Source organism: Hyla sarda, chromosome 3 (assembly GCF_029499605.1).
Source record: "Hyla sarda isolate aHylSar1 chromosome 3, aHylSar1.hap1, whole genome shotgun sequence".
In the NCBI taxonomy this organism is placed as follows: domain Eukaryota; kingdom Metazoa; phylum Chordata; class Amphibia; order Anura; family Hylidae; genus Hyla; species Hyla sarda.
The window spans coordinates 232,641,001-232,659,849 of NC_079191.1; the positions used below are offsets into that span (position 1 = coordinate 232,641,001).

Consider the following 18,849-nt stretch of genomic DNA (forward strand, 5'->3'; position numbering starts at 1 on the left):
ACTGGTCCAATCAACTGTCACTCACCGTTACAGAGAGTGATGGGAGATAAATGTCATAGGGACCTCCGACAGGTCCTTAAGCATAAAACCATAGAGTTTACCTGATCACGTGACCCGCAGGTCCTGTTACGCAAGTAATTACCCATTTATATACACTTGTACAATCCTATATATATACAAATCCTAAAGAATTATTAGATAACTAATACCTAGATGAGAGGTGACTAGGGGAGGGCTAGTTAAGAAGAACCCCGACATCCTAGGGACTCTAGCTATGGGGACTTATATAAAAAGGTACCGAATAGGATGCAGTACCGGAACACCACAAACCCCCTTACTTAACCCCTTCAGGACCAAGCCCATTTTGGCCTTAAGGACCGGAGCATTTTTTGCACATCTGACCACTGTCACTTTAAACAGTAATAATGCTTTTAGTTATCATTCTGATTCCGAGATTGTTTTTTCGTGACATATTCTACTTTAACATAGTGGTAAATTTTTGTCGATACTTGCATCCTTTCTTGGTGAAAAATCCGTAAATTTGATGAAAAATTTGAAAATGTTGCATTTTTCTAATTTTGAAGCTTTCTGCTTGTAAGGAAAATGGATATTACAAATAATTTTATTTTTTGGATCACATATACAATATGTCTACTTTATGTTGGCATCATAAAATTGATGAGTTTTTACTTTTGGAAGACACCAGAGGGCTTCAAAGTTCAGCAGCAATTTTCCGATTTTTCACAAAATTTTCAAACTCGATATTTTTCATGGACCAGTTCAGGTTTGAAGTGGATTTGAAGGGTCTTCATATTAGAAATACCCCACAAATGACCCCATTATAAAAACTGCACCCCACCAAAGTATTCAAAGTGACATTCAGTCAGCATTTTAACCCTTTAGGTGTTTCACACGAATAGCAGCAAAGTGAAGGAGAAAATTCACAATCTTCATTTTTTACACTCACATGTTCTTGTAGACCCAATTTTTTTTATTTTTACAAGGGGTAAAAGGAGAAAATTTTTACTTGGATTTGTAGCCCAATTTCTCTCGAGTAAGCACATATCTCATATGTCTATGTAAAGTGCTCGGCGGGCGCAGTAGAGGGCTCAGAAGGGAAGGAGCGACAAGGGGATTTTGGAGAGTACGTTTTTCTGAAATGGTTTTTGGGGGGCATGTTGCATTTAGGAAGCCCTTATGGTGCCAGAACCAGCAAAAAAAAAAACACATGGCATAACATTTTGGAAACTAGACCCCTCGGGGAATGTAACATGGGATAAAGTGAGCCTTTATACCCCACAGATGTTTCACGACTTTTGCAAATGTAAAAAAATAATAATAATTTTTACCTAAAATGCTTGTTTTCCCAAAAATTTTACATTTTAAAAAGGGTAATAGCAGAAAATACCCCTAAAAATTTGAAACCCAATTTCTCCCGATTCAGAAAACAACCCATATGGGGGTGAAAAGTGCTCTGCTGGCGCACTACAGGTCTCGGAAGAGAAGGAGTCACATTTGGCTTTTTGAAAGCAAATTTTGCTCTGGGGGCATGCCGCATTTAGGAAGCCCCTATGGTGCCAGAACAGCAAAAAAAAAAAAACACATGGCATACTATTTTGGAAACAAGACCCCCTCGGGGAACGTAACAAGGAACAAGGGGTTCAGTGAACCTTTATACCCCACAGGTGTTTCGCGACTTTTGTATATGTAAAAAACAAAAAAATTTTTTTACCTAAAATGCTTGTTTTCCCCAAAATTTTACATTTTAAAAAGGGTAAAAGCAGAAAATACCCCCCAAAATTTGTAACACAATTTCTCCCGAGTACGGCGATACCCCATATGTGACCCTTAACTGTTGCCTTGAAATACGTCAGGGCTCCAAAGTGAGAGCGCCAATGCGCATTTGAGGCCTAAATTAGGGACCTGCATAGGGGTGGAAATAGGGGAATTCTACGCCAGTGATTCCCAAACAGGGTGCCTCCAGCGGTTGCAAAACTCCCAGCATGCCTGGACAGTCAACGGCTGTCCGACAATACTGGGAGTTGTTGTTTTGCAACAGCTGGAGGCTCCGTTTTGGAAACAGTGGCGTACCAGACGCTTTCATTTTTATTGGGGATGGGAGGGGGGCTGTGTAGGGGTATGTGTATATGTAGTGTTTTTTACTTTTCATTTTATTTTTTGTTCGTGTAGTGTAGTGTTTTTTAGGGTACAGTCGCACGGGCGGGGATTCACAGTAGTTTCTCGCTGGCAGTTTGAGCTGCGGCAGAAAATTTGCAGCAGCTCAAACTTGCAGCCAGATACTTGCTGTAAACCTCCGCCCATGTGAGTGTACCCTGTACGTTCACATGGGGGGGGGGGGGGGGGGGGGGGGACTTCCAGCTGTTGCAAAACTACAACTCCAAGCATGCGCTGACAGACTGTACATGCTGAGAGTTTTAGTTTTGCAACAGCTGTAGGCACACTGGTTATGTATCACTGTGTTTGTGACCTAACTCGGTGTTTCACAACCAGTGTGCCTCCAGCTGTTGCAAAACTACAACTCCCAGCATGTACGGTGCATGGTGTACATTGACTGCTGAGAGTTGGAGTTTGCAACAGCTGGAGGCACACCGGTCATGAAACACTGAGTTAGGTAAAAAAAAAAAACTCTAAGTTTCACAACCAGTGTGCCTTCAGCTGTTGCAAAACTACAACTCTCAGCAGTCACCGACAGCCAACGGGCATGCTGGGAGTTGTAGTTATGCAACCAGTAGATGCACCACTACAACTCCCAGCATGCACTTTAGCTGTTTGTGCAAGCTGGGAGTTGTAGTTATACAACAGCTGAAGGTACACTTTTCCATATAAAAAATGTGCCTCCAGCTGTTGCAAAACCATAAGTCCCAGCATGCCCATAAGGCAATGCTGGGAGTTGTGGTGGTCTGCCTCCTGCTGTTGCATAACTACAGCTCCCAGCATGCCCTTTTTACATGCTGGGAGCTGTTGCTAAGCAACAGCAGGAGGCTGTCACTCACCTCCAACGATCCACGCCGCGCAGGTCAGTCCCTCGTCGTCGCCGCTGCTCCTGGGGCCCCGATCCCAATATTGACGCCGGGGATCGGGGTCCCCAGCACCTGGGGTGCACGTCCCGCACCAGCTCACGTCCTCCGGAAGAGGGGCTGAGCGGGTGCGGGAGTGACACCCGCAGCAGGTGCCCTGATTGGTCGGCCGGTAATCTGGCCGACGAATCAGGGCGATCGTGAGGTGGCACCAGTGCCACCTCACCCCTGCAGGCTCTGGCTGTTCGGGGCCGTCATCAGCCAGTAATTCCGGGTCACTGGAGACCCGATTGACCCGGAATCGCCGCAGATCGCTGGACTGAATTGTCCAGCGATCTGTGGCCATCGCCGACATGTGGGGGCATAATGACCCCCCTGGGCGATATGCCGGGATGCCTGCTGAACGATTTCAGCAGGCATCCGGCTCCGGTCCCCCAACCGGCTAGCGGTGGGGACCGGAATTCCCACGGGCGTATGGATACGTCCTCTGTCCTTAAGGACTCGGAATGCAGGGCGTATCCATACGCCCTATGTCCTGAAGAGGTTAAGATAAGTCGACCTCGACGCCTGTCCCCTAAGACAGAGGGACTAGGACTAGAACAGGATTATCTATAAATTTGCTATACATCCAAAGTAAACATTGAACACATTTACATTCTCTGATACTCTTACTAGTATCTGGACTAGACAATAGAAATCTATCTAGACATTGGTGCTATCTAGACATCAATGCTATCTAGACATTAACAAAGTTATCTATCCTTTAGTCTCTAGCTTTTTAGACATTTTATTAAACTTATTATACATTTTAAAGCTTACTAAACAATTAGGCAGCTATCTGACATGTAGATGCTAGCTCCTAAGACCTTTTATTAGCTCTCTACACAATTTTAGGAGGCTAAACTGAACATTAGTACAGCTCTATATACTTTTAGCAGTGATTCCCAACCGCGGTGCCGCGGCACACGTGTATGCCGTTTGCCACTGGCCGTCGTGCCGCGGGATTTTGTTGTGATTTTTTTTTATTTATTTATATCCTGCCCCGGCTTGCGCGCTTATGACTGGCGGCTCAGGGGGAAAGGGAAGCCTGCGTGCGCAATGCGCACACAGCGTCCCCCTCCCCACTGCGTCCCGAGTCCCCCTCACCTTCTACCTTGCGACGCAGTGATACGAAAATGGGTCCCTGGGGCGGAATGATCTTCACCTGCGCCGGACTCCCGTGCCTGCCGTGGACCTGCAAGCTGTGCGGACTGGCTTGCTTAAGGTACTGTACCCTTTCCACCCCTCTGTTACCCTCCCCCCCCACCATCACCCGGGTCCACCCTATACCCCCCCGTCACTCATGTCAACCCCCCCTTGTCACCCATGTCCGCCCCGTCACCCATGTCCGCCCCCCCATCACCCAGTCTGCCCCCCCCCTGTATCCCAGTCCGCCCCCCCCCTGTCACCCATGTTCACCCCCTCCTGTCACCCATGTTCACCCCCTCCTGTCACCCATGTTCACCCACCTGTCATCCCTTTCCCTCCCGTCCACCCTCCTGTCACCCATGTCCACCCCCCTCTCCACCCTCCTGTCACCCATGTTCACCCTCATCCACCCACCCATGTTCACCCACCTGTCATCCCTTTCACTCCCGTCCACCCTCCTGTCACCCCTGTCCACCCTCCTGTCACCCATGTCCACCCTCCTGTCATCCCTTTCACTCCCGTCCACCCCCCGTCACCCCTGTCCACCCCTCCTGTCACCCCTGTCCAACCTCCTGTCACCCCTGTTCACACCCATGTTCACCCCCTCCTGTCACCCATGCTCACCCCATCCTGTCACCCATGCTCAACCCCTCCTGTCATCCCTTTCACTCCCGTCCACCCTCCTGTCACCCATGTTCACCCTCATCCACCCTCCTGTCACCCATGTTCACCCTCCTATCACCCATGTTCACCAACCCTGTCCACCCTCCTGTCACCCCTGTCCACCCTCCTGTCGCCCATGTTCACCCTCCTGTCACCCCTGTCCACCGTCCTGTCGCCCATGTTCACCCTCCTGTCATCCCTTTCACTCCAGTCCACCCCCCGTCACCCCTGTCCACCCCCCCTGTCCACCCTCCTGTCCACCATCCTGTCACCCATGTTCACCCTCCTGTCATCCCTTTCACTCCCGTCCACCCCTCCTGTCACCCATGTTCACCACAGCCGTCACCCCTGTCGACCCCCCCTGTCCACCCTCCTGTCACCCATGTTCACCCCCCTGTCACCCCTGTCCACCCTCCTGTCACCCTCGTCCACCCTCCTGTCGCCCATGTTCACCCTCCTGTCGCCCATGTTCACCCTCCTTTCACTCCCGTCCACCCCCCGTCACCCCTGTCCACCCCCCGTCACCCTTGTCCACCCTCCTGTCACCCCCCCCCGTCACCCCTGTCCACCCTCCTGTCACCCATGTTTACACCGCTGTCCACCCTCCTGTCATCCCTTTCACTCCCGTCCACCCCTCCTGTCACCCATGTTCACCACCCCCGTCACCCCTGTCCACCCTCCTGTCACCCATGTTCACCCCCCCCTGTCACCCCTGTCCACCCTCCTGTCACCCATGTTCACCACCCCCGTCATCCTTGTCCACCCCTCCTGTCACCCCTGTTCACACCCATGTTCACCCTCCTGTCATCCCTTTCACTCCTGTCCACCCCCTCCTGTCACCCATGTTCACCCCCTCCTGTCACCCATGTTCACCCCCTCCTGTCATCCCTTTCACTCCCATCCACCCTCCTGTCACCCATGTTCACCACCCCCGTCACCCCTGTCCATCCTCCTGTCACCCCTTTCACTCCCGTCCACCCCCCCGTCACCCCTGTCCACCCTCCTGTCACCCATGTTCACACCCCTGTCACCCATGTTCACCCTTCTGTCATCCCTTTCACTCCCGTCCACCCCTCCTGTCACCCATGTTCACCACCCCCGTCACCCCTGTCCACCCTCCTGTCACCCATGTTCACCCTCCTGTCATCCCTTTCACTCCCGTTCACACCCCCCCCCGGCACCCATGTGCACACACCCCCGTCACCCATGTTCACCCCCGTCACCTCTGTTCACCCCCCCCCCTCCGTCACCCCTGTTCACCCCCCCCCCCCGTCACCCCTGTTCACCCCCCCGTCACCACTGTTCACCCCCCCGTCACCCATGTTCACCCCCCAGGTAACCCATGTCCTCCACCCCCCCCGTCACCCCAGTCCACCCTCCTGTCATCCCTGTCACCCCAGTCCACCCTCCTGTCATCCCTCTGTCACCCCCGTCCACCCTCCTGTCATCCCTCTGTCACCCATGTTCACCCTCCTGTCATCCCTCTGTCACCCATGTCCACTCCTCTACACCCCTCTGTCAGGCATGTACACTCCTCTACACCCCTCTGTCCACTCCTCTACACCCCTCTGTCCACTCCTCTACACCCCTTTGTCACCCATGTCCACTCCTCTACACCCCTCTGTCACCCATGTCCACTCCTGTCCACCCTCCTGTCACCCATGTTCACCCTCCTGTCATCCCTTTCACTCCCGTCCACCCCCCCGTCACCCATGTTCACCCTCCTGTCACCCATGTTCACACTCCTGTCACCCCTTTCACTCCCATCCACCCCCCCTGTCACCCATGTTCACCCCTCCTGTCACCCATGTTCACCCCTCTACACCCGTCACCCATGTCCACTCCTCTACACCCCTGTCACCCATGTACGCTCCTCTACACCCCTCTGTCCACTCCTCTACACCCCTCTGTCCACTCCTCTACACCCCTTTGTCATCCATGTCCACTCCTCTACACCCCTCTGTCACCCATGTCCACTCCTGTACACCCCTGTCCACCCTCCTGTCACCTATGTTCACCCTCCTGTCATCCCTTTCACTCCTGTCACCCATGTTCACCCATCCTGTCACCCATGTTCACCCTCCTGTCATCCCTGTTCACTCCCATCCACACCCCCCTGTCACCCATGTTCACCCCTCCTGTCACCCATGTTCACCCATGTGCACCCCTCTACACCTGTCACCCATGTCCACTCCTCTACACCCGTCACCCATGTACGCTCCTCTACACCCCTCTGTCCACTCCTCTACACCCCTGTCACCCATGTACACTCCTCTACACCCCTCTGTCCACTCCTCTACACCCCTGTCACCCATGTACGCTCCTCTACACCCCTCTGTCCACTCCTCTACACCCCTGTCACCCATGTATGCTCCTCTACACCCCTGTCACCCATGTAAGTTCCTCTACACCCCTCTGTCCGCTCCTCTGCACCCCTCTGTCCACTCCTCTACACCCCTGTCACCTCTGTCCACTCCTCTATACCCCTCTGTCCACTCCTCTACACCCCTGTCACCCATGTACACTCCTCTACACCCCTACATCGACTCCTCTACACCCCTCTGTCCACTCCTCTACACCCCTCTGTCCACTCCTACACCCCTGTCACCCATGTATGCTCCTCTACACCCCTCTGTCCACTCCTCTACACCCCTCTGTCCACTCCTCTACACCCCTGTCACCCATGTACGCTCCTCTACACCCCTCTGTCCACTCCTCTACACCCCTCTGTACACTCCTCTACACCCCTGTCCCCCATGTACGCTCCTCTACACCCCTCTGTCCGCTCCTCTACACCCTTCTGACCACTCCTCCACACCTGTCACCTCTGTCCACTCCTCTACACCCGTCACCCATGTACGCTCCTCTACACCCCTCTGTCCGCTCCTCTACACCCCTGTCACCCATGTACGCTCCTCTACACCCCTCTGTCCGCTCCTCTACACTCCTGTCACCTCTGTCCACTCCTCTACACCCCTGTCACCCATGTACACTCCTCTACACCCCTCTGTACACTCTTCTACACCCGTCACCCATGTACGCTCCTCTACACCCCTCTGTAAGCTCCTCTACACCCCTGTCACCCATGTACACTCCTCTACACCCCTCTGTACACTCCTCTACACCCCTCTAAACCCCTTTGTCACCCATGTCCACGCCTCTACATCCCTCTGTCACCCATGTAAAAAAAAGTTCCGCGCCTAACAGATTTGTTTTGCAGGTTTAACAGTGGAGAATTGTGTGTGGAAGAAACCGTGATGATGGCCCGGACCAGATGGAGAAGAGAAGGCAACATTGCAAATTAGAGAAGACATCATTGGTGAGTTGCTTTATAAAGCAGCACTTGAAACTACATACCCAATGATAAATAGATCTAGTGCATTGCGTTTTTTACCATTTTCCCTTTTTTTTTTTCCCTTTTGCTCGTCAACCTCGGTAGCGGTTCCCTGCAGAATTTTTTTTTTTCGAGGTGTGCCCCGACCCGAAAAAGGTTGGGAAACACTGCTTTTAGTTTCAAGCTGACTAGACATTTTTATTATCTCACACATTTTATTCGCCAACAATAAGTTACCTGTTAGTACACAAAAGGTTATACTGGCTAGCCGGAAGCTAGGTCACAGTAAGGTTGGCTGCTAGGGTCTATCGGCTACACGCTACTTACCCCTAGAGCACTTTAAAAACAACCTAATTAGGTTATTCTTAGAATTACGTGTTTAATTCTATATTCGCAAGAGCACCTACTGGCCAGGCAGAGCATCACACATGCAAAGAAGGAGAAGAAGAAGTGTACCTAACAGTGGCAGGAATTGAATTTCAATAGGCTACAATTCCCAAGTGTTTTCTTAAGTGAGATATTTACTTTGGTGTATGTACTAGAAAAACTTGAGGTAGTACATTTAAGTGAGTAGTTTAGAGCAGTGATTCCCAACTGGGGTACCGCGGCACACTGGTGTGCCGTTCAGCACTGCCCGGTGTGCCGCGGGATTTTGCCATCAAAAGCGATGCAGGGGGGGAAGGGAAGTATGTGTGCGCTTTGCTGTGTGTGCGCACACAGCGTCCCTCTGCGGCCCCCTCCCCCCTGTGGCCCAGTGAGTGAGTGCCCCAGAGGCATAGTGACCCGTGCCCTGGCGGTGTAATGACCCTTGCCCCAGAGTCCCCCTCCCCATGAATGAATGAGTGCCCTGGCGGTGCTCTGCCGGATTCCCGTGCCGGTGTAATAATGACCCGTGCCCCAGCGTCCCCCTCCACCCAGTGTCGCAGTGAATGTGTGCCCTGCCTGAGCAGGGAGGAACGTGGAAGCTGCGCCGGATTCCAGAAAAATGGCTTGCTTAAGGTACTGTACCCTTTCCAGCCCTCTGTTACCCCTTCTTAACCCTGTCCACCCCCCCTTCTGTCACGCATGTGCACCCCCCCGTCACCCATGTCCACCCCCCCTCTCACCCATGTCTTCCATGTCCACTCCTGTCATCCTTGGTCCTTGGCCACCCCTGTCCATTCCCCTGTAACACATGTTCACCCCCCTCGTCCACCCCTCTGACCACCCCCCAGTCTACACCTGTCACCCATGTCCACCCCCCCATTCACCTCTTTTTCACTCCTGTCCACCCCTCTTTTAACCGCTTGTCCACCCTCCTGTCATCAATGTCCACCCCTCTGACCCCATCTCCCATGTCCACCTTGGCCACCCCCCTATCCACCCCTCTATCTGCCATGTACACTCTTCTACACCCCTGTCTCCCATGTACACCCCTCTGTCACTCATGTACATCCCTCGTCACCCATGTATAGTCTACACTCCTCTGCCATCCATGTACATTCTTCCACACCCATCTGTCACCCATGTACACTCTTCTACACCCCTGTCTCCCATGTACACCCGTCACCCATGTACACTCCTCTGTCTCCCATATAAACCCCTCTGTAACCCATGTACATCCCTCTGTCACCCATGTACACTCCTCTACACTCCTCTGCAACCCATGTACACTCTTCTACACCCATCTGTCACCCATATACACTTTTCTACACCCCCCTGCCACTCATGCACACTCCTCTACACCCCCTGTCACCAATGTACACTTCTCTACACCCCTCTGCCACCCATGTACACTCCTCTGCCACCCATGTTCACTCCTCTACACCCCTCTGTCACCCATGCACACTCCTCTACACTCCTCTGCCACCCATGTACACTCTTCTATACCCATGTACACTCTTCTACCCCCATGTACAACCCTCTGTCACCCATGTACACCCCATGTATACTCCTGTCCACCCCCAACACCCCTTTGTCACCAATGTACACCCCTCTATCACCCCCTTTGCCACCTGTCACCCATGTACATTCTTCAACTCTTCTACACCCCTCTGTCACCCATGTAATAAAAAGTGCGGAGCCTAATTGGTTTGTTTTGCAGGTTTAACAGAGAAGAATTGTGGCTGTAAGAAATTGTCATGATGGCGGGGCCAGATGGAGAAGAAAAGGGAACGACGCTGATTAGAGAAGACGTAATTTGTGAGTTGGTGTCAACTTCGGTCGGTGTGCCCCGTGAAAAATATTTTTTCGGAGAGGTGCACCCAGCCGAAAAAGGTTGGGAAACACTGGTTTAGAGTACTAGGTGTGTAAGTACTATTTTAAGGGGAATCTTCCCTACTATTTTTGTTGAGACGGGTGCTAACGATTGGCGACAGCAATAATACTACCCACGGAGAAGCCGGGGTGTCACCTGTTGAATTACATACCATAACACCTGTAGCTTTTTATATATTTATATGTACAAGAATTATTTAGGTTTTTAGTGTTGAGTGTACACGTGCAGTACGTCGATATTTTCTGTGTACAGCTCTGACTCACTTTTTATGTACATAGATATTAGACCATCTTTCTATGTACAACCCTTACCTATTTTTAGGTACACAGACACGAGGATACCTTCCTGTGTACAAGAACCATATACACATTTACTATACAATTATCATCACTCCAACATGGTTCAGGCGCATTCACCTGATAAGTGCAACATTTAGCATAAGAGTCCTTATGAAGCTGCTGGTATATACATAAAATAGACGTGTAAGGATCAGCAGTCCACCTACACTAGGAGTCCATTTAAAGGGAAAGGTGAACACGGCTTTAACCACAACTCAGCCGGGTACAGTCCTTGATGAATCTCCTACGAGCTAGGAGTCTCTTGACTTAATAGTCAGGCACAAGCTTAGTGGTTACGTTGCTGAACTTTGAACTGGAACAAACTTAGCACAGTCCTACTAGGCACAATTCTTAAACTTGGTTGCTGCAAAATAAAAGTGGTTAGCACAAGAAACAATCTGACATTACTTTAAAGTCTCTTTAGAAGATGTTCTTCCTCATTCTTGTAGTGCCTCTCTTGGTTCCCCCATACCTTCCAACAACAGGGGCAGGTGTAGAACCGACATAGCTTTGCCACACCACATTGGTGAGGATGGAGTTGTGGAAAGCAGCATTAGAAGGGGTTATAGGCTTACTAGCCGGGATCAAAGTGGGGCAATAGGGCTTGAGTACCATCTCCAAACTAGGATGGACCCATGACCCTTTCGTTGGTACCCTGGAAGCAGGCAAACTCTCCATATCAGAAGAGGGCCTTGGCACATACGTTGGTACCTGTGCAGGAGGCAAACTCTCATTGCTCCGAGAGGGCCTAGGTACGTGCGTTGGTACCTCTGGAACAGACAAACTCTCATTGCTCCGAGAGGGTCTAGGTACGGTCTTTGGTGCCCGCAATTTGGGCTTACTTCCCTGAACTTGAGCAGGACTTGACTCTCGACGATCTGTAGAAAGTGATGAACTTGACTCTTTGCTGTACATAGAAGATGATGAACTTGACTCTTTGCTGTACATAGAAGATGATGAACTTGAGCTGAGATGAACTCCTCCTCCTTGGGCACGCTGGTGGAGGCTTTAGGAGCAGACCTTTTTGGACTCAAGTTGAAGGGATCGGACTCCCAATCAGTTGACGGGAAATATTTGAAAGGAAGCTGTGTTGGGGCTGTTGGTCCGGTGACCGCTGCAGCCCATTCTTCACGAAGGCTGTGGACGGGGGTGTACTCCACAATTTCACCCACCTCCAAGGAGTAGAACTTTTTGTGTAGATATGGCCTTTGCATTGCTCGCCGGTTTAAGAGGATGGTCTGCCCAGTGTGGCAGTCAAGGAGTGTCCCATAACCTCTGACCCTGTCGAACTTGGCCACAGTTCCTCTTCTTTCTAATGGCTCCTCCCCTTCTCGGGGGTGATCACATTTGCGGATGTACAATGCCTCCATTTCGGCCAGCTCGGGCCCTTTCGTTTTCTGCAGTTGGGATTGGTGGAAGTGGCTTCCCAGGTAATGGTTGAAGTACTCTGTGCATGTACTCGATCAGCTCTGGCTCATCTCCGAACACCCATTGCGGCAATTTTGGTGAGCACGGTCATGCACTTGGCAAGCTTGATCGAGGTATGACCTCAGGGCTGGAGGAGGAAGAATAGGCCGCCTCTGGCGGGGTACTCACAGCAGACTCCTCCGACGGGATTGCGGCCCACGAGCCCCAGGTTCTGTGGTGAGGGGACAATCTCACCGGTGATGCACCTCCAGATGGCTCTGCGCTCTCCGCTGGAGGTGTCTCTGGCCAATCGTCGTCATCATCAGGCAGTGGGGGAAGATTGCAGGCCCCTCTTTGTCTAATGACAACCGCTGCAGACGGTCAGCAAGTTCTTGGAAAAGTCGGGCTGCAACTACCACAACTTTCCGCTTTTCCGGCGCCATTTTGCCAACTTCACCATGTGGAACGCTGCTCTCTGCCAGGTCTGTACTCTCCGGCTCTCTGTGCAGACTTAAGAGGTCGCTGTGCATGGCGTCTTTTATAATGGGCTTCTCCAAAATGGCGATGGGCAGGAGGGACGTTATCGGTGCAGCCCCGACTTCCGGTCCCTCCAGAGATGACTCCTGTATCTCTGAGTTTCCTTTCAGCTGCTACACAGCAACTTGGTGGCCACTCCCAGGGGCGGGGCGTGGCGCAGCGCAGGCTTTCTTCGCGCTCTTTTCTGGCAGCAGTTCGGCTCCGCCTGTGCCGACTGGACCAAAGGATCGCAGCATGAACTCATTGCGCAGTTTACACATTTCAGTTGTAGATACATTTTCGCCTCCCCCCTTACTTTTCTCGTGGCCCCCTTGCATGGTGCACCAAGGACACCGCTCAAGTACACAGCAACATGGTTTACAGCACATGAATTAAGTTCACTTTCGGGGGGGGGGGGGGGGGGAGTACACTTTCACTAGTGGCAACTGTAGTAGGCACACACCCGAATCCTGTTCATGCAACGCCAAAAAGGCTTTGTGGTAGCCCTTGGGGGGTGTATGGTAGTTGGGGTGTTTCGGTAGATGAGGGGTTAATGTTAACCCTGTAGTTCGTGACGCCAGGCTGAGGGCTAGTATGCTGAGATAATTCTCCGGCCTATCGCCGCCCTTCCCAGTAACTATAGGTGCATGCATAAAATGACTGAAGGTCCACAAGGTACTTGAACTTGGATAACTTCACTTAAATGCTTGCGGTACATCCAATGGACAGTAACAGTCTCAGGAATACAGTCTATCTAGTGCAATGACTGACAGTTGCTGCGGACCTTGACTTCTCATGAAAGTCTCTGAATTAGGGAAAATTGCGAAGATCCGTCCGGATTTATGGGATAGATAAGGTCCGGTGATCTTGCAGAGTGTTTAGGGATTGACACACTCACAATTTAGTAGATATCAGCCGTCGCCGCAAGGCTCAGGCCTAAACTCACTGATGACAGCAGCGCAGATCCTTCTCCATCAACAGCCCACGAGGAAAGAGAGTGAGCAATGGCAGCCGCTCCCTTATATGGGCAGGGCCATTTTTACTGGTCCAATCACTCACCGTTACAGAGAGTGATGGGAGATAAACGTCATAGGGACCTCCAAAGGTCCTTAAGCATAAAACCATAGAGTTTACCTGATCACTTGACCCGCAGGTCCTGTTATGCTATGCATAGGTAATTAACCATTTATATACACTTGTACAATCCTATATATATATATATACAAATCCTAAAGAATTATTAGATAACTAATACCTAGATGAGAGGTGACTAGGGGCGGGCTAGTTAAGAAGAACCCCGACATCCTAGGGACTCTGGCTATGGGGACTTATATACAAAGGTACCGAATAGGATGCGGTACTGGAACACCACATATATAACAACCGAATGCGGGATCACAGAGTTTAGTCATTACAGATGCAAATTGAGATACGAGTTTCCAGTTGTTATGCTTAAATAGATAGAACACAGGCGCCTGATGTCATAAAGGCACCCAATTGTACTGGTAATCACACCTCCAAGTTGTAGATGTAGCATACGATATTAGAGCAATGCCATAGAATGTAAAAAATGCATCTGAGACATCTGTGACCAATTTTAGACCATCATCTGGACCCTAATGTAATCACCAGTAAGTGATAGATGAGATTTTATCACAATGGATACTGACACCCTAAATGAAAGGACTCCCGATCTAGTGATCTACCACGATGGATGGACGTACGACATCGCTGCTACGCTATTTAGCTTCACCCTGGACTCTCACCTGATCCTCCAGTTTATCTATCTGGCCCTCCAGTCTATCATTTGCATCACTAGATCAGGAGTCCTTTCATTTTGGGTGCCCAGTATCCATCGTGATAAAATATCGTCTATCACTCATTGGTCATTCTGACATTAGGGTCCAAATGATGGTCTAAAATTGGTTACAGATGTCTCAGATGCATTTTGTACACCCTATGGCATTGCTCTAATATCGTATGCTACATCTACAACTTGGAGGTGTGATCACCAGTACCAATTGGGTGCCTTTATGACATCAGGCGCCTATGTTCTATCTATTTAAGCATAACAACTGGAAACTCTTATCTCAATGTGCATCTGTAGTTACTAAACTCTGTGATCCCTGCATTCGGTTGTTATATACTAACCTTGTTTGTATACTAATTTATCTGGTACCCTCTTGTCATTATCTGTGTGACCGTGATGGTTTCTCATTGACAACCATGACACCTCTTACTGCCCGACACATCTTTGTTGTTCCTAACTATCAGACATTTACTAAATTTCGTGACGGACGCTACCTATATTATCTGTCTGTCTTCCTCACTGTCTTGTTTAGGCCCAAATTATTGTCATTGTTATTAATGCATGTTTTTTTCTGTGTATTTATTCTTTGTACTACACTCTTCTCTACCCCCTGATGAACCCCAATTTACCAGGGGGGTGAAACGCGTTGGAAAAGGAGCAAGAGCAGTTACACTACATTGGTTTCCACAAACACACTTATTGTCAGTGTTAGACTAGTGTAGGCCAGGCAGTCTAGCTAGTGTTAGGCTATTCACCTGTCACTCCATCCCCCATCCTTCATCTTTGAGGGCCACTCACAATTGTTATATATTATCCTGTCATATATATATATATATATATATATATATATATATATATATGACATGATAATTGTAATAATTTATATTGTAATAATTTTTTATGGATATTAGTAAAAGCTACGTTTTATTTAACTTTTTGGTCTCTGTGTGGATGAATTATTGGATCAGTACCAATATCAGGTCTGTCATAGCCTCATTGGAGGACTACTTTGGTCTATATATTTAATTAAATGTCCCTTAGGGCTCAATCATTTTTTGTCACATTGAGGGAGTGACGTATCTTTCCTTTTTTGATTAATCTGTGAGAAATACTTCATTTTCTTAAAAAATTTCAGGGGTGCCAACATTTACGGCCATGACTGTATATACACAGTATATCTATAGACAAGCAAATAGATGCAGGACATCATGTAGTTGAAAATAAAGTGGTAGTTTTATTCTGTGACGTGTAACAGACTATGTTTCACCAGTCTCACACTGAAAAAGCCAGTGTGAGACTGGTGAAACATAGTCTGTTACACATCATGGAATAAACCTACCACTTTGTTTTCAATTATGTGGTGTGCTGCATTTATTTGCTTGTCTGGATTGTGGGACCAGAGGACCGAGGTTGAGGATATGTGGGCACCCCAACACCTTGTTTTGATATTACTGGACGTGCTGATTTTATTTAGATTGTGTGTATATATATTACAATGATGTAAACCCTGTTATGTTAAGCCTAGTTTCTTTGTTGTCTTGTATAGTATCTGCAAGCATGTCATGTAATTTTCTGCTCCAGGTACCCCCTTTCAGCTGGTCTCCAGAGATGTGAAAGCCTTTGTAACACCTTTCTATTATGCAAAATGTTTGTATTTAAGGTGGCATAGCTATCTCATCTTACTAAAAACAGAATGTATTAAAATAAATATACAAAATTCAAATACTGTCAGTCAGATCATATTCACAAGTGTATTCCCCATGCACTAAAATAAGGTCAAAATCCAGAAGGTGGAATCTTTTTTCTTCAAATACCTATTTTTCTTTACCGAAGAATAATTAAAATCAAAAGGACATAATACATTTTAAAAATGAGGGTCGCAATGCCGAACACTAGGAAATGGGGAGAATGGAGACATTAGTATTATAACATAATGGCCCACATTAACTAAGACGCCAATAACGGAGACTGACGAACAACATTCATTAAACATAAATACATAATTAATAAATGCGTCACAATAACTGTTTGGCAGTGATGAAAGCTCATAGAAGGTATATATATGGTATAAAATCTGCGCCATTCCCTCCTATACTACATTATATACCGTATTTATCGGCGTATAACACGCACTTTTTAGGCTAAAATTTTTAGCCTAAAGTCTATGTGCGTGTTATACGCCGATACCGCCCCAGGAAAGGCAGGGGGAGAGAGGCCGTCGCTGCCCGCTTCTCTCCCCCTGCCTTCCCTGGGGTCTAGAGCCCTGCTGCCGGCCCTTCTCACCCCCTGGCTATCGGCGCCGCTGCCCGTTCTGTCCCCCTGACTATCGGTACCGGCGCCGATAGCCAGGGGGAGAGAAGGGGCAGCGGCACCCATTGCCGGCGCCGCTGCCCCGTTGCCTCCCCCCATCTGTGGTGGCATAATTACCTGAGTCTGGTCCGCGCTGCTGCAGGCCTACGGCGTGCGTCCCCTTCGTCGTTGCTATGCGCTGCACGGCGCGGCGCATGACGTCAGTGCGCCGCGCATAGCAACGACGCAGGGGACGCACGCCGGAGGCCTGCAGCAGCGCGGACCCGACTCAGGTAATTATGCCACCGGGGATGGGGGGAGGCAACGGGGCAGCGGCGCCGGCAATGGGTGCTGCTGCCCCTTCTCTCCGCCTGGCTGTCGGCGCCGGCAGTGAGGCGCTGGTACCGATAGTCAGGGTGAGAGAACGGGCAGCGGCGCTGATAGCCAGGGGGAGAGAAGGGCCGGCAGCAGGGCTCTAGACCCCAGGAAAGGCAGGGGGAGAGAAGCGGGCAGCGACGGCCTCTCTCCCCCTGCCTTTCCTGGGGGTGTATCGGGGTATACACACGCACACACGCACCCTCATTTTACCATGGATATTTGGGTAAAAAACTTTTTTTACCCAAATATCCTTGGTAAAATGAGGGTACGTGTTATATGCCGGTGCGTGGTATACCCCGATAAATACGGTATTTATATATATATATATATATATATACACATACATACATACATACACACACACATATAACACACAAACACCAATGACAAGAAAAGTGTAACTAAAATGTCGCATGTCATTCTATCACCATAATTTAACCTCTTCAGGACACAGGGCGTATGGATACGCCCTGCATTCCGAGTCCTTAAGGACCGAGGGCGTATCCATACGCCCGTGGGAAATCCAGTCCCCACTGCTAGCCGGTTGGCGACCGGAGCCGGATGCCTGCTGAAATCGTTCAGCAGGCATCACGGCATTTCGCCCAGGGGGGTCATTATGTCCCTCCATGTCGGCAATGGCCACAGATCGCTGGACAATTCAGTCCAGCGATCTGCGGCGATTCCAGGTCAATCGGGTCTCCAGTGACCCGGAATTACAGGCTGTTCGGGGCCGTCTCTGACGAACAGCCATAGTAAGCAGGGGTGAGGTGGCACTGGTGCCACCTCACGATCGCCCTGATTCGTCGGTCGGTTTACCGGCCAACCAATCAGGGCACCTGCTGCGGGTGTCACTCCCGCAACCCGCTCCGCCCCTCTTCAGGAGGACGTTAGCGGGTGCGGGAAGTTGACCCCGGCAGCTGGGGATCCCGATCCCCGACATCCCTGTTGGGATCGGGGCCCCAGCAGCGACGATGAGGGACTGACCTGTGTGCGGCGGCGTGGAGCAGCAGTTGGAGGTGAGTGACAGCCTCCTGCTGTTGCTTAGCAACAGCTCCCAGCATGCAAAAAGGGCATGCTGGGAGCTGTAGTTATGCAACAGCAGGAGGCAGACCACCACAACTCCCAGCATTCCCTTATGGGCATGCTGGGACTTGTAGTTTTGCAGCAGCTGGAGGCACATTTTTTCTATGGAAAAGTGCACCTTCAGCTGTTGTATAACTCCAACCCCCAGCTTGCACAAACAGCTAAAGTGCATGCTGGGAGTTGTAGTGGTGCATCTGCTGATTGCATAACTACAACTCCCAGCATGCCCGTTGGCTGTCTCAGACTGCTGAGAGTTGTAGTTTTGAAACAGCTGAAGGCACACTGGTTGTGAAACTCAGTTTTATTTTTTTACCTAACTCAGTGTTTCACGACTGGTGTGCCTCCAGCTGTTGCAAACTACAACTCCCAGCATGCACCGTACATGCTGGGAGTTGTAGTTTTGCAACAGCTGGAGGCACACTGGTTGTGAAACACTGAGTCAGGTCACAAACTCAGTGATACATAACCAGTGTGCCTACAGCTGTTGCAAAACTAAAACTCCCAGCATGTACAATCTGTCAGCGCATGATGGGAGTTGTAGTTTTGCA

General features: G+C 50.0%; 1 protein-coding gene across 7 annotated transcripts in view; it reads right to left on the reverse strand.

Moving 5' to 3' along the window:
- Positions 1-18,849, reverse strand: part of BVES (blood vessel epicardial substance) — a 170,196-nt gene that overhangs the window by 73,454 nt on the left and 77,893 nt on the right. Inside the window, exon 1 of one of the 7 annotated variants that reach the window (XM_056566217.1) lies at positions 18,203-18,222. The exons of the other annotated variants lie outside the window; for them this stretch is intronic. The gene's annotated coding sequence lies outside the window, so the exon portion shown is untranslated. Of the gene's footprint in view, positions 1-18,202; positions 18,223-18,849 lie in introns of those variants that run through there. 7 annotated transcript variants of the gene reach the window in all.